The following is a 12,010-nucleotide window of genomic DNA, read 5'->3' as shown; positions in this document are numbered from 1 at the left end:
GCCATGATGAAACAAACATGATTTTTGTTTTCTTCAAATGTGATCTTATATAAAACAAATGAAAGTAGATTTGCTCTGGTTAAAAGAATGGAGGGATAAATAATTCTTAGGTTTGTCGTCTCAAATAGCTCTTACATTTTCTGATTCTTCAATAGTCAACAATTATCTGGCTACAGATAAGGTGTAGCCAAGCGGTGAAGACCTTGGTCTCTTGTATCCGAGAGACCTACGTCTGACGTGGGCTCTGACAGTTACTAGCTATGTGACAAGGCCGATCGCTGCTATCGCCATTTCCTCACCTGTAAAATAGAGGTCCTCCTGGTTGTGTGAGCGTTCCTGAGATGACACATATTAAGGATTTGGTCCAGTGCTCAGCATACTGTGAGAACTCAGTAAACGTTAGCTAGTAACAAATGAAACAAACAAAGTAACGATGAGGGCAGCTATACGTACAGGAACACACACACACACTCACACACACACACACACACACACACCTCTTCATATCCAGGTCTTAGCATCACATCTGTCATAGTGTGGCTGACTTACAGTTTAGTTAGAGAGATTAGCTAGCTATGAAGAAAGCCTGTTGAGAAGCCATCCCCAATCAATTTCAATCTAAGTTTCCATCACAGGTCCCTAGTACCCTTAAGGCACACACAGGTGAGACTGACAGTGGTCTTGCTTATGGAGCAACAAGCCTTATGGGAGGAAAACAAGTCTATATTTGGAGTCACTTACTCCTCCTGCCTTCTTCTTTAGGTTAAAGTGAACTTCATCAAGGGCACTTTGACAGCACACACCAAAGGCAAACCAGCCGGAGGCAAACCAGCCCTGTCCTAAGTAAACATTGGCAATTAAATGGTTCAGAGAACATGGAAAGCATTTGATTAGCATGTACAGTACTGAATACAGAAGGGGCTCAATTAATGTCTGTTGAAGTGAGGTCTATATTTCCAGTATTATTGAGGTGTTTGCATTACCATGGGTGGATGGGGGAATTTGTACAGATGGATGCCTGAAATCTCCTGATGACTTTGACTCAACTTAACTTTCTCTCACAGCTGAGGTGGGTGATTCACAATGACTTTGAGTAATAGAACCAACATTATATTATCGAATTAATGCTGAGTAAAGTCTAGGAAAACCTTAAAAATCATAAATCATATCATATCATATCATCTACTGCTAACTCCCTGTACATACTAGTACTGTGGGAATAGTGATGTCTGTTCGCTAAGCGTCAACTTGGAAAAACCACAATTCTGAAAATTGCTAGGCCCACCTGGAAATCCATTTGATTCTTTTGTCTTGGGTGATCTTTACTTTCAGCCCTGAGAATGGGTTTAGAGCATCAGCCCAAGGTAGAGGAAAGGGTGCTAATTTGCAATGGTCACCTCTGGAGGTTGGGATCATGGATAATTTTTTTCTATGTCACTTCTGTGGCCCCTATATTGTCTAATAGACAACTTTTATTACTTTTGAATTTTATTTCAAAATTTATTTTTAAAAAGAATTTGCATGTTTCATAATATTAAAAATACCTGGGAAACTTTTGAGCACTTAGAGAAACATGAAATTTGATGGTTAGAAAGGCCTGTAATGGGCTCTGTCTTGACCATTTTTTTTCTCCCCTCTTCTCTAACAACTTTTGCTTCTTTACAAAATGAAATCTTGTTTTCTCTCTTGATTCCCAGTGATCCTGTCTGGCAAGTGAGAGACAGTGTTAATGCTCAGGGTGGCTTATTGGGCTTAAATGTCTTTTTTTTACCTTATTATAGACACTAAGTAGTACAGATACTGCCAAAAATATGCAGTTTTCTTATTAACACTGTGCTACGACGTTCTTGCTTTCTTTACTTCTGTTTTGTCCAGATGCAGATGCCGTGATGAGCAAAAACTTCACACTTCATTGCACAGGAGGGGTTTCTGTCTGCAAGGTTGTTTGGCACTCCTATTGCCTGAGAATGTGATCGTCTACCTCTCATGGAAGGTTGCTAGAAAATCAGCCTCATGTGATCTTCACCTGGAGAGTAGGGAGAAGATAGACTTTCGATCGGCTGTCGACGCAGAAGGCTAACCCCTATGGATTCCACTAATGGGCACATTGGAAATCGTTGATTTCCATTTAATTTCAGCCGATGGAATTTGAAGCTCAAAGAAACCATGACTGTGTCACCTGACAAAAGCATTCCTTCCTTGGGCACTAGGATTTCCAAGCCCTGAGGAAATAACAAAGAAACACATGCTCCTCTCTACGAAGTTTATCAACTAGAAAGCACAGAATTTAATGATACTTTATCAACACCCATCCAGTTTCCTGTTTTCTTACTGAAGGAGCAGTGGCACATCCTGTTCTGTTAGGGACGGGATCTTAGTGGCTTTGTGAAAAGTGAAATGAAACACGCTTGATGAAACCTTCTTCTTACTCTTCAACTTATATTACTTATTTGGGGGCAAACATAACCCACTTTATTTGACCACGTGCTTGATTTCTTCCTTTTGCTCTTCCAGATTGACTGTCCACTTCTCTTAACTGTCCTATATGCCTTACGAGTCAGACCTTCATGGACTAGGTTAATGGTCTTATCTCTGGTTGCTGTTTGGGAGACTGGAAAGTGGGCAGAGAGTGAGGTCCGGGCTCCCTCTCTGACAGGTGGCCTTAGATGGGCTGCGTTCTCCTCCAGGGGCCGAGTATAGTGACATCTAACTCATAGCCAGAAAGTTTATGTCCAGGAACCAAAAGGTGAAAGTGCATGTGGACATTCCTTTTTATACCAATTTACCCAGTGGAGGGATGTGTTTCGTCTGCTCACACCCTGGGAGTCTCTCTCCTCCTTTTCCTGGGCCTCTTCCCTATCTGCTGCTTATCCTTTTTGGGCACTCAGCCTGGGCAGACAGGATGTATGGCTACAAATGTTCATCTGTTCTTCACTCATGCTGGGAACGTAAATTTGTTTCCCTATTTCTCAGATATGGTGAGGATTTTTTAATAAAGTAAATTCCAGTGAGATAAGTCAGACAGAGGAAGACAAATACTTATGTTATCACTTATATGTGGAATCTGAAAAATAAAACAAAAGAATGTGAATAACAAAATAGCAACAGACTCACAGGTATAGAGAACAAACTAGTGGTTACCAGTGTGGAGAGGGAGGTGGGGAGGGTAAGATAGGGGGATGGGTTTAAGAGATACAAGCTACTATGTACAGAATAATAAGCAAGAGCACGGAGAAACAGAGCTATTGTTTTGCAATAACTTTAAATGGAGTATAATCTATAAAAATACTGAATCACTATGTTGTACACCTGAGGAAAGCATAATATAGCAAATCAACTATACTTCAAGAAAAAAATAGAATTACCCATGCCACCAAAGAAAAAGTAATGTCTTATTTCTTGATTATTTTGCTTTTGGTTGGAAATGCTATTCCAATTGAAGCAAATGAAAATATTTAATAGCAGAAAGGAAACATATGTTTTCACTGTAGGGTATCCAGATATAACTTTCCATACCACACAGGAGCTGAAACCAAATCAGGCTTTTGAGGGTCAGATATTTACTTGAAAAAAAACCTTATTTAAGGTCAGTTATAATCAAAGAATTGCAACCACAGAGTAAATAAAATTCACAAAAGAAGATGAAATGAAGACCCAATATAATGGGCCCTGGGAACCTACAGTATCATTAGAGCCAAGACAATGAGCAAAAACACCCCTTATCATGACTTGTGACCACATCCTTCCCAACATGGAGCAACCTCGGTCCCAAGTCCAGATCTCAGCCCTGGCTAGACCTCAGCCTCAGCCTGCAGCACTTCCTGTGCTTCTCAGGTCGATGCCTCATATCAAAGGAAAGAGGAAAGGGAGTCTGATGGTTATCAGTTGTACCCCTACAGATGTTAATAACTGTGCCCCCAAAAGTCTGGTTTGACATCATTTCCTGTAGACATGGGTTCCTATTTAGAGAATATGTATGTTGAAATGGCCTGATTATCTCAGAGAGAAGAAAAGGCAAGGTGCATTATTTCATTTCCCAGAGATTTTCAGTAATTGTGAAAAACTCAGGCCAAAGGTACTGACAATGAACATAACGGAATTTACATCCATTTAGCTCCCAATGGCTGCCAGATAATGTGTTAGATGTCATATGTGTTCAGAAGCTTATGTGACTAAAAACTCTGCAAATAAGCATGTTTCATGGAAGAAGGAATTGATGCTTAGACAGAGGCAGCGATCAGTCCAAAAAAAGAGTCCGTGCTGTTTCAATTGCACTATTGGGCCACTTTGAATACCCTTAGTGTTTACTAACTTTATAAGAATATACTTTGGCATTTGTGAGCAAATATGGATTGTCCCAGACCTATCTCCCTGCCTGGCAGAGCCTGATCAGGACAGAATGAGTAGCCACTCAAGAGGTCATGGCTAGAAGGTCACCTTGGGGCACATCTTAAAGAGCTTTGTTTCTGAACAGTCTGCCCTAGGACCCTTCCCCCCTAGGGGAAGGTAAAAGTCTAAGAAAATCATCTATCTTCTATGTTTTATGAATTTAATTTAGCAAGAAATATCATAGACGGGGTACATAAAGAGGGCTCAAAACTCCATAGCCTGGACTTGAAGAACAATCACACTGTGCAATGAGGGTAATACTTTGGAAATTTGTAGGCAGCATATTTTTACTCTCCTACATAAATCATGTCACCTGTAGTCCTTCTTCTGTTAACACTAAACCATGAGGTCACCCATGGAAGGAGATAGTGGCTGTGCTCAGAAACAGCTCCCTTTTTGCTTCTTTTATTTTATCTATTTTCCCCGGGTTTATTGAGATAAAATTGATATACAAGATTGTGTAAGTTTAAGGGGTACAACATGTGGAATCAATAGTGGTAGGTTAAGTTCTGATTATTGTACCAGCCAATTGAGCGGAAGAGACCAGCAGGACAAAGAGCTGGAAGTTGATGAGAACACAAGGAGGGTGGGAGGATGACCATAAGAATTCACACTCCTCCTATGTGTAGTGATACCCTCTGGGGGACGAGAGGAAGGAAGAGAGAGGAGCAAAAAAGATAAAGGATGTGCCAAAAGGGACCGAAGTAACCTGAAGGAGACCGTTCTAAAATAGCAGAGACTAGGGCTTCCCTGGTGGCGCAGTGGTTGAGACTCCACCTGCCAATGCAGGGGACACGGGTTTGTGCCCTGGTCCGGGAAGATCCCACGTGCCGCGGAGCGGCTGGGCCCGTGAGCCATGGCCGCTGAGCCTGTGCATCCGGGTCCTGTGCCCCGCAACGGGAGAGGCCACAACAGTGAGAGGCCCGCGTACCGCAAAAAAATAAAAAAAATAATAAAAAAAATAAAATAGCAGAGACTATTCTAAATTGCTAAGTTTAGTACCTTCTTCCAGTGTCAGAATGAGGAAAAGATACATCAGTTATACACAGTAATGATGCTCCCATACCACACACACGCACTGAGTGGTGGCATGTGTATAGTCTGTCACTGCGCCCTGCTCAAGGGTGCTTAGGGGTTGGGTATCCCTTCCCATGCCCACCCCCCATCTACCCTCAGGACCAGGGCTATGTTAGTCTCAAGAGACTGCCTTTTTCTAATTCTGCATAGGGGTGTGTGTCTTTTTTAATGAGTAAAAAGGAGCCTTATGTGCTATGGGATGGCCCTATTTAGGATGTAATAAGTTCATAGAATCATGTAGACAAGAAACAGGGTTTTAAATAAATTGACTCTATGAAGCTTCCTGGTCCAAAGGAAAGACAAAACGAGTCTAGGTAAAAAGAATCATCAGGGCTTCCTTGGTGGCGCAGTGGTTGGGAGTCCGCCTGCCGATGCAGGGGACACGGGTTCGTGCCCTGGTCCGGGAAGATCCCACGTGCCGCGGAGCGGCTGGGCCCGTGAGCCATGGCTGCTGAGCCTGCACGTCCGGAGCCTGTGCTCCGCAACGGGAGAGGCCACAGCAGTGAGAGGCCCGCGTACCGCAAAAAAAAAAAAGAATTATCAAAGAAGATGGCATAGTAGGAAGACCTTGAGCTCATCTGTCATGGGCACACCCAATTACAACTATTTACAGAGCAACTGTAAATTGTTGATGAGAGAGACCCGAAGACTAGCAAAAGAGATCTTCTACAACTAAAGATATACAGAAGGAACCAGAACCACAACAAGATGGGTAGAAGGGGTGAAGGTGCAGTATAGGCAAGACCCATAACCCAGGGTGGGTGACCCACAAGTGGGAGAATAACTACAATCTCAGAGGTTCGCCCCAAGAGGCAAGGGTACCAAGCCCCACACTGGGCTCCCCAGCCCGGGGGTCCTGCACTGGAATGATGAGCCCCCATAATGTTTGGCTTTGAAGGGTGGCAGGGCTTACTTTCAGGAGAGCCAAAGAGCTGAGGGAAATAGAGGCTCCACTCATACAGGGCGCACACAGAATCTCACAGGGCAGTGGCAGTAATTTAAAGGAGCCTGGGTCAGGTTCACCTGATGATCTTGGAGAGCTCCCCAGAGGCAGGAGGCAAACAGAGCTCACCCGGGGGGCCTAGACCCTGGTAGCAGCCGTTTTGGGGAGCTCATTCTACCACAAGGACACTCGTGGTGGCTAGTGTCATTTTGGAATCCTCCCTCTAGCTTATTAGTTCCTGGGCCTATGAGGCTATCAGCTGACTTTTCAGGAGAAAATTTGCAGGCAAGAAGAGAATGCCATGACATATTTAAAATGATGAAAGGGGGGAACCCAACAACCAAGAATACTCTACCCAGAAAGGATTTCATTCAGATTTGATAGAGCTATCAAAAGTTTTACAGACAAGAAAAAGATAAAAAGAGTTCAGCCCTACCAAAGGAGCTTTACAAGAAATGATACAGGAACTTCTCTAAGTAGAAAAGAAACGGCCACAACTAGAAATATGAAAAATGAGAAAGCAAGAATCTCATTGATAAAGGCAAATATACAGTAAAAGTGGTCAATCAAGCACATATAAAGCTAGTAGGAAGGTTAAAAGACAAAAGCAGTAAAATCATCTATATCCACAATAAGCAGTTCAGGATATCCGAAATAAAAAGACGTAAACATGATATCAAAAACAGTAAACATGGGGGTGTGGAGTATAAATGCAAGGTTGTTAAAGTGCAAAGTGTTTGACCTTAAGAGATAAGCAACTGAAAATATTCTATATATAGATTGCTACATATAAACCTAATGCTAGCCACAAACCAAAAATCTATAATAGATACACACATGAAAGAGAAAGGAATCCAAACGTAACACTAAAGACCGTAATTAAATCAAAGGGAAGAGAGCAAAAGATGAAGCAAAGGGGTGGCAGCCAGGCTCAGCGGCCATGGCTCACGGGCCCAGCCACTCCGCGCCACGTGGGATCCTCCCGGACCGGGGCACGAACCCGCGTCCCCTGCATCGGCAGGCGGACTCTCAACCACTGCGCCACCAGGGAAGCCCTCCCAGCTTTTTAACGTGAGATAAGGCACCTTTGCCACACTGTTCTCATAGGTCAAAGTGAGATAATAATACCACTGACTCTCAAGATTGAGAAGTATAAATGAAAGAATACAAAAAAACTATTCAGAACAGTGGCAGCAAATCCTCAGCAGATTTGCAGTAGAAATACCCTACCTACATCTTCCTCCTGTCCTGCCAAGTCACACGACACCTGGATCTTCCAAAACCCCACTTTCCTGCTTTCTTCTAGGTGACATGGTCAGGCAGACAGGAAGATGTCACTGCTGGGCACATCCATATTTTTCTCCCTCTGGGCTTGTGAGTTGCTCTTAAGAGATGAAATACATTCTTTATTATTTCCACTTTCTGTGTCAGATGTTTATGGGAATTTCCCTTAAAAAAATTTTTTTTGTGTGTGGTTGGACATGGGCAGTTAAAGTTAGAGCAACCTAAAATGTCATCTTCCAGAGCAACAGAAAAACAAATAACATATCCTGTATGAAGAAGACTTTGAAAATATAGTTATACAGTAGTATTTGCAGAAACCCAAGGAAATTATGACACACCAGATGTTTGTCATCTCAATAAAAACCCCAGTTTTAGTTCACTTAGGTGAGAAACAAAGCAAATTTGAGGCAAGAAAATTTTCAAGCGCCCAGTTCAATCCTTACCATAAACTTCATAGAAGAAGCTGTGGCCACTGACTACAGTGCGGTGGGACCCACAGCACTAGAGGTGCCGACAGAGCCTAACAACTGCCTCTGACGGGGCTCTGCCCCATCACAGCCTTCCCACAGGAGCAAACTCAGCTAGTTCCTGCCTGGGCTCCCAGCCTCTGCCTCACTGTCTCTGCTACTTTCCTGAGCTTTCCAGGAAGCCATCTTCGCTTGTCCTTATACATCAGGCCCTATCTTGAGCAGCAAGCATTTCTGACCATGAAGTTCCCAAATCTTCCTTTAACACAACTTCCCATTGAACTAAAGTCTTGTCTGGGAAGGAGTAGACACGGGCTTCATTTATCATATCACCATCCAGAGATTTCCAGTAACTGGGAATCGTTCAGGCTGAGGGAAGGAATCACTGCGTACCAGGACTCCTAGACTTGGTACATATATATTACCACGCGTAATTATTACAACTCCCCTGCATGATAATCATTATCTGCCCATCTTATAGATAAAGAAATTAAAGCTTAGAGAATTAAAATGATTGGCCAGAGACAGGAAGTCTATGCTTTTTTAACTGGACCTTGAGGCTATCCTGAAAATTTAAGGATCACAATTCTATAACAAACAGAATACTTGAGGTAAATTTGGGATGGAGCAAGTGTCTTTTTTTCTGGGGGAGCAGCAGGATGTTTCCTCTCTTCACGTTCAAGGCTGTGCCAGTCTGACTTCATCAGAGTAGAGGTCTGAGCTACTGAAGCCAATAGATGAACCCACCAAATTGTGAGTAACCCTCGGTTCTGCCTATGAAGAAAGTCGGAAGATGACCCAAGAGAGGAACAGCTAATAATTCTGTGTGTGAGAGAATTCTCTATTAGTGTTCTCAGTTCTTTGCACATATTAAGTCTCTTAACCCACACGGTAACCCGGGAGGCCTCTTCTGTTACTGTCATGAAGCCATTGACTCACGAGGTAAATAAGATACTACTTGTCTCAGGAATCTGTCCAAGTCATACAGCTGGTACCTGGCACAATCGGGTTGGACCCAGGAAATCTAGCTCCAGGGTCTGTCCTTTTCATCATAAGAGGATAAAAAGAAGTACTATGCATCGTTCCTACCTCCATGGAGAAAATAAAAGTCACCTTTGTGGAACACTCACTGGCACAATTTATTATTTTATACTGAATCAGGTGAGCAGGATTTGAGTCATTGCAGGCTTCACAGAATATGTGAAATGCCAATAAGTTAGCAATGTATTTTCCAAAGTATAAAATAATAAAAATCTATTGTTTTCTGATGCCACCTTTCAAATAATTGTGAAGCAAAGGGCTATCCTGTAATCCACGCATTCTTTTTATGCAGTACATACTAGGCACCCCCTGGATATCATTTTGCATCTGTGCCATGAGTATTCCCTTATTTATTTGATAATTTCCAAAGTCATGGCAACATATTCACCCCCATCATCCCATCTACTAAATATTCCAGTCCTATTTCTAATTCAGGGAAGCCATGGAAAGAAAGAAGGGGGATTCACAGGAAAGACTGACATAGAATCAGTCTGTCAGCCTTTCTCTTCTTGCCTCTGATGCAGGCAACCTTTTCTGATTGCATCCTGTCTGTTTAATTTCTGTCCATCTTATTCACTCAGTGTGGGCCGCCATTAATTTCTTGAAATTAAATAGGGCGTTACTGGTTACCTAAACTTTGAACACAAGCTAAGGTAGAGAGCCAGACCTTAGAGAAACCAAAGGTCTGAAAACATAAGCCCTTTTGAGACAGAAACTCGAGGACAAGCTTGTCAACCTACTTCTGCTCCCTTCTTGACATGGTTGCTGAGTACCCAAAAGTGCCTCACAAAGCAGTATGAGGCGTCCAAGGCAGGACCCCCTGTGTCACAACTTAGAGGAGAAGTTTCCAGTAGGTTCTTACGTGTCGGACTAAATGGTGAATAACAGGGAAAGATTTACATTGTGTTCAAAGGGTAGAAAACTAGGCAGCCGTTGAAAACAACGTTTTGTGGATTTATTAATAGAATTGAAAAATACCCACAATACAATATAAAGTAAATTCATGAGGATATAACAATCTATTAAAATTATAGAGGTTGTATTGATAGAAGAATTTAAAAAGAGGAGAGGGAGTTCTCCAACATCTTAAGAATATTCTTGAGAAAACAAACGGTTTTATTTCTACTATGTACTTTGGTAACCTAACTTTACTAAATGAGCTACTATGGTTTTACTGTAAAAAAAGTAACTTTCTCTTGTTTGATAATAGTAATAACAAGATTTTCTAACATCACTGAAGACTCAGGATGTGCCAGGTACTGATATCTGAGCATTTTCTTCATGTAATAAGATAATGTACGCCTCCTAAAACCTCTGAGAGATATGTATGCAGTCAAGGTGTACCTGTGGAAAGTGAGGCAGAAGAAGCTTAAATAATTCAGCTCATGTCAGATAGGGTAAGTGGTATTGGAAGGTGTTGACTTATCTTTAGTCATTAGAAATAGCATTCACATAGTTTAGTTAAAGCAATGTTGCTTACTATCGTAAGTTAACCAAGAGAAGAGAATATAAAGCCCCAATGCAAATCCCACTTAAATGTGTATTTATGTAAATAATATCCAGCAATCCCATCTCTAGCGATAAAAATGTACAGAAAAATTCAAACTGAAAGTAAAGGATGGATGCCTCTTTTGTCCTTCTTTATATCGTACTTTACCCATTTTCTCTGATAAACAAAGGTTACTTATGTGAGTTACCACATTTACCAACTCCACGTCTCTGAATGAGTCTGTTTGCCACTATCCTCACTGGTCACATGGAGATGTTCATAACAGCTCCCTCACAGGCTGATTAAGAGGATTAAATAAAATTGTAAGAGGACATTTAGAACCATGCCTGACAAATAGCAAGTCCTCAATGGATATTAGGTACCATATTAATTTTAAAGATTACCGTTGCATATTAAACAGAATATTGCTTTTAAAATACTCCTGCATGTGACATAAAGTTCATGAGACTGTTCTCAGGTCCAGGTTGAGTGAAGCTGATTTCCATAGATCACTCTGTCTCACAGATCCACTAGCAATTGTAATCTAGTCCCTTTTTGAAGGCACCCTGATTGTAAACAAAGTATGATTTCTCTGACTGATAATTTGCATGGTAACATCTCAATTAATTAAAAAAAAAAACACAAAAATACCCCAGTGCTTGTGCACATGACATATTAAATAATGTCCAGGATGGTTTCCCTGGTGGCGCAGTGGTTGAGAATCCGCCTGCCAATGCAGGGGACACGGATTCAATCTCTGGTCCGGGAAGATCCCACATGCCGCGGAGCAACTAAGGCTGTGTGCCACAACTACTGAGCCTGCGCTCTAGAGCCCATGAGCCACAGCTACTGAGCCTGCGTGCCGCAACTACTGAAGCCTGTGCACCTAGAGCCCGTGTTCTGCAACAAGAGAAGCCACCACAATGAGAAGTCTGAGCACTGCAAAAAGAGTAGCCCCCGCTTGATGCAACTAGAGAAAGCCCTTGCGCAGCAAGAAGACCCAACACAGACAAAAATAAATAAATAAAATAAATAAATTTTAAAATAATGTCCAGGAGATGTTCTAGTGTCTGATTTTTTTCTGTAGCATTACAGAAAAATAAAGGTTAGTTTTCATACCTGAGTCCTGGCTCACCAGCCAGTTACAGAAAGATAGACATAGGGAAAGAACACAGTAGGGATATTTCTGTAGCAACGTTACATATGTACAATTTCTGTACATATTTCTGTAGCAATGTTACTACAGCATGGAATTTCAGGGGGATGAGGGGAGTGGCTGTGAGAACTGCTCCACCCCCAGGTATACGCATTCGTCTCGGG

This window comes from Orcinus orca, chromosome 9 (genome assembly GCF_937001465.1).
Source record: "Orcinus orca chromosome 9, mOrcOrc1.1, whole genome shotgun sequence".
Classification (NCBI taxonomy): Eukaryota; Metazoa; Chordata; class Mammalia; order Artiodactyla; family Delphinidae; genus Orcinus; species Orcinus orca.
The sequence above is the reverse complement of the archived record's forward strand: the minus strand, read 5'-3'. Positions refer to the sequence as shown.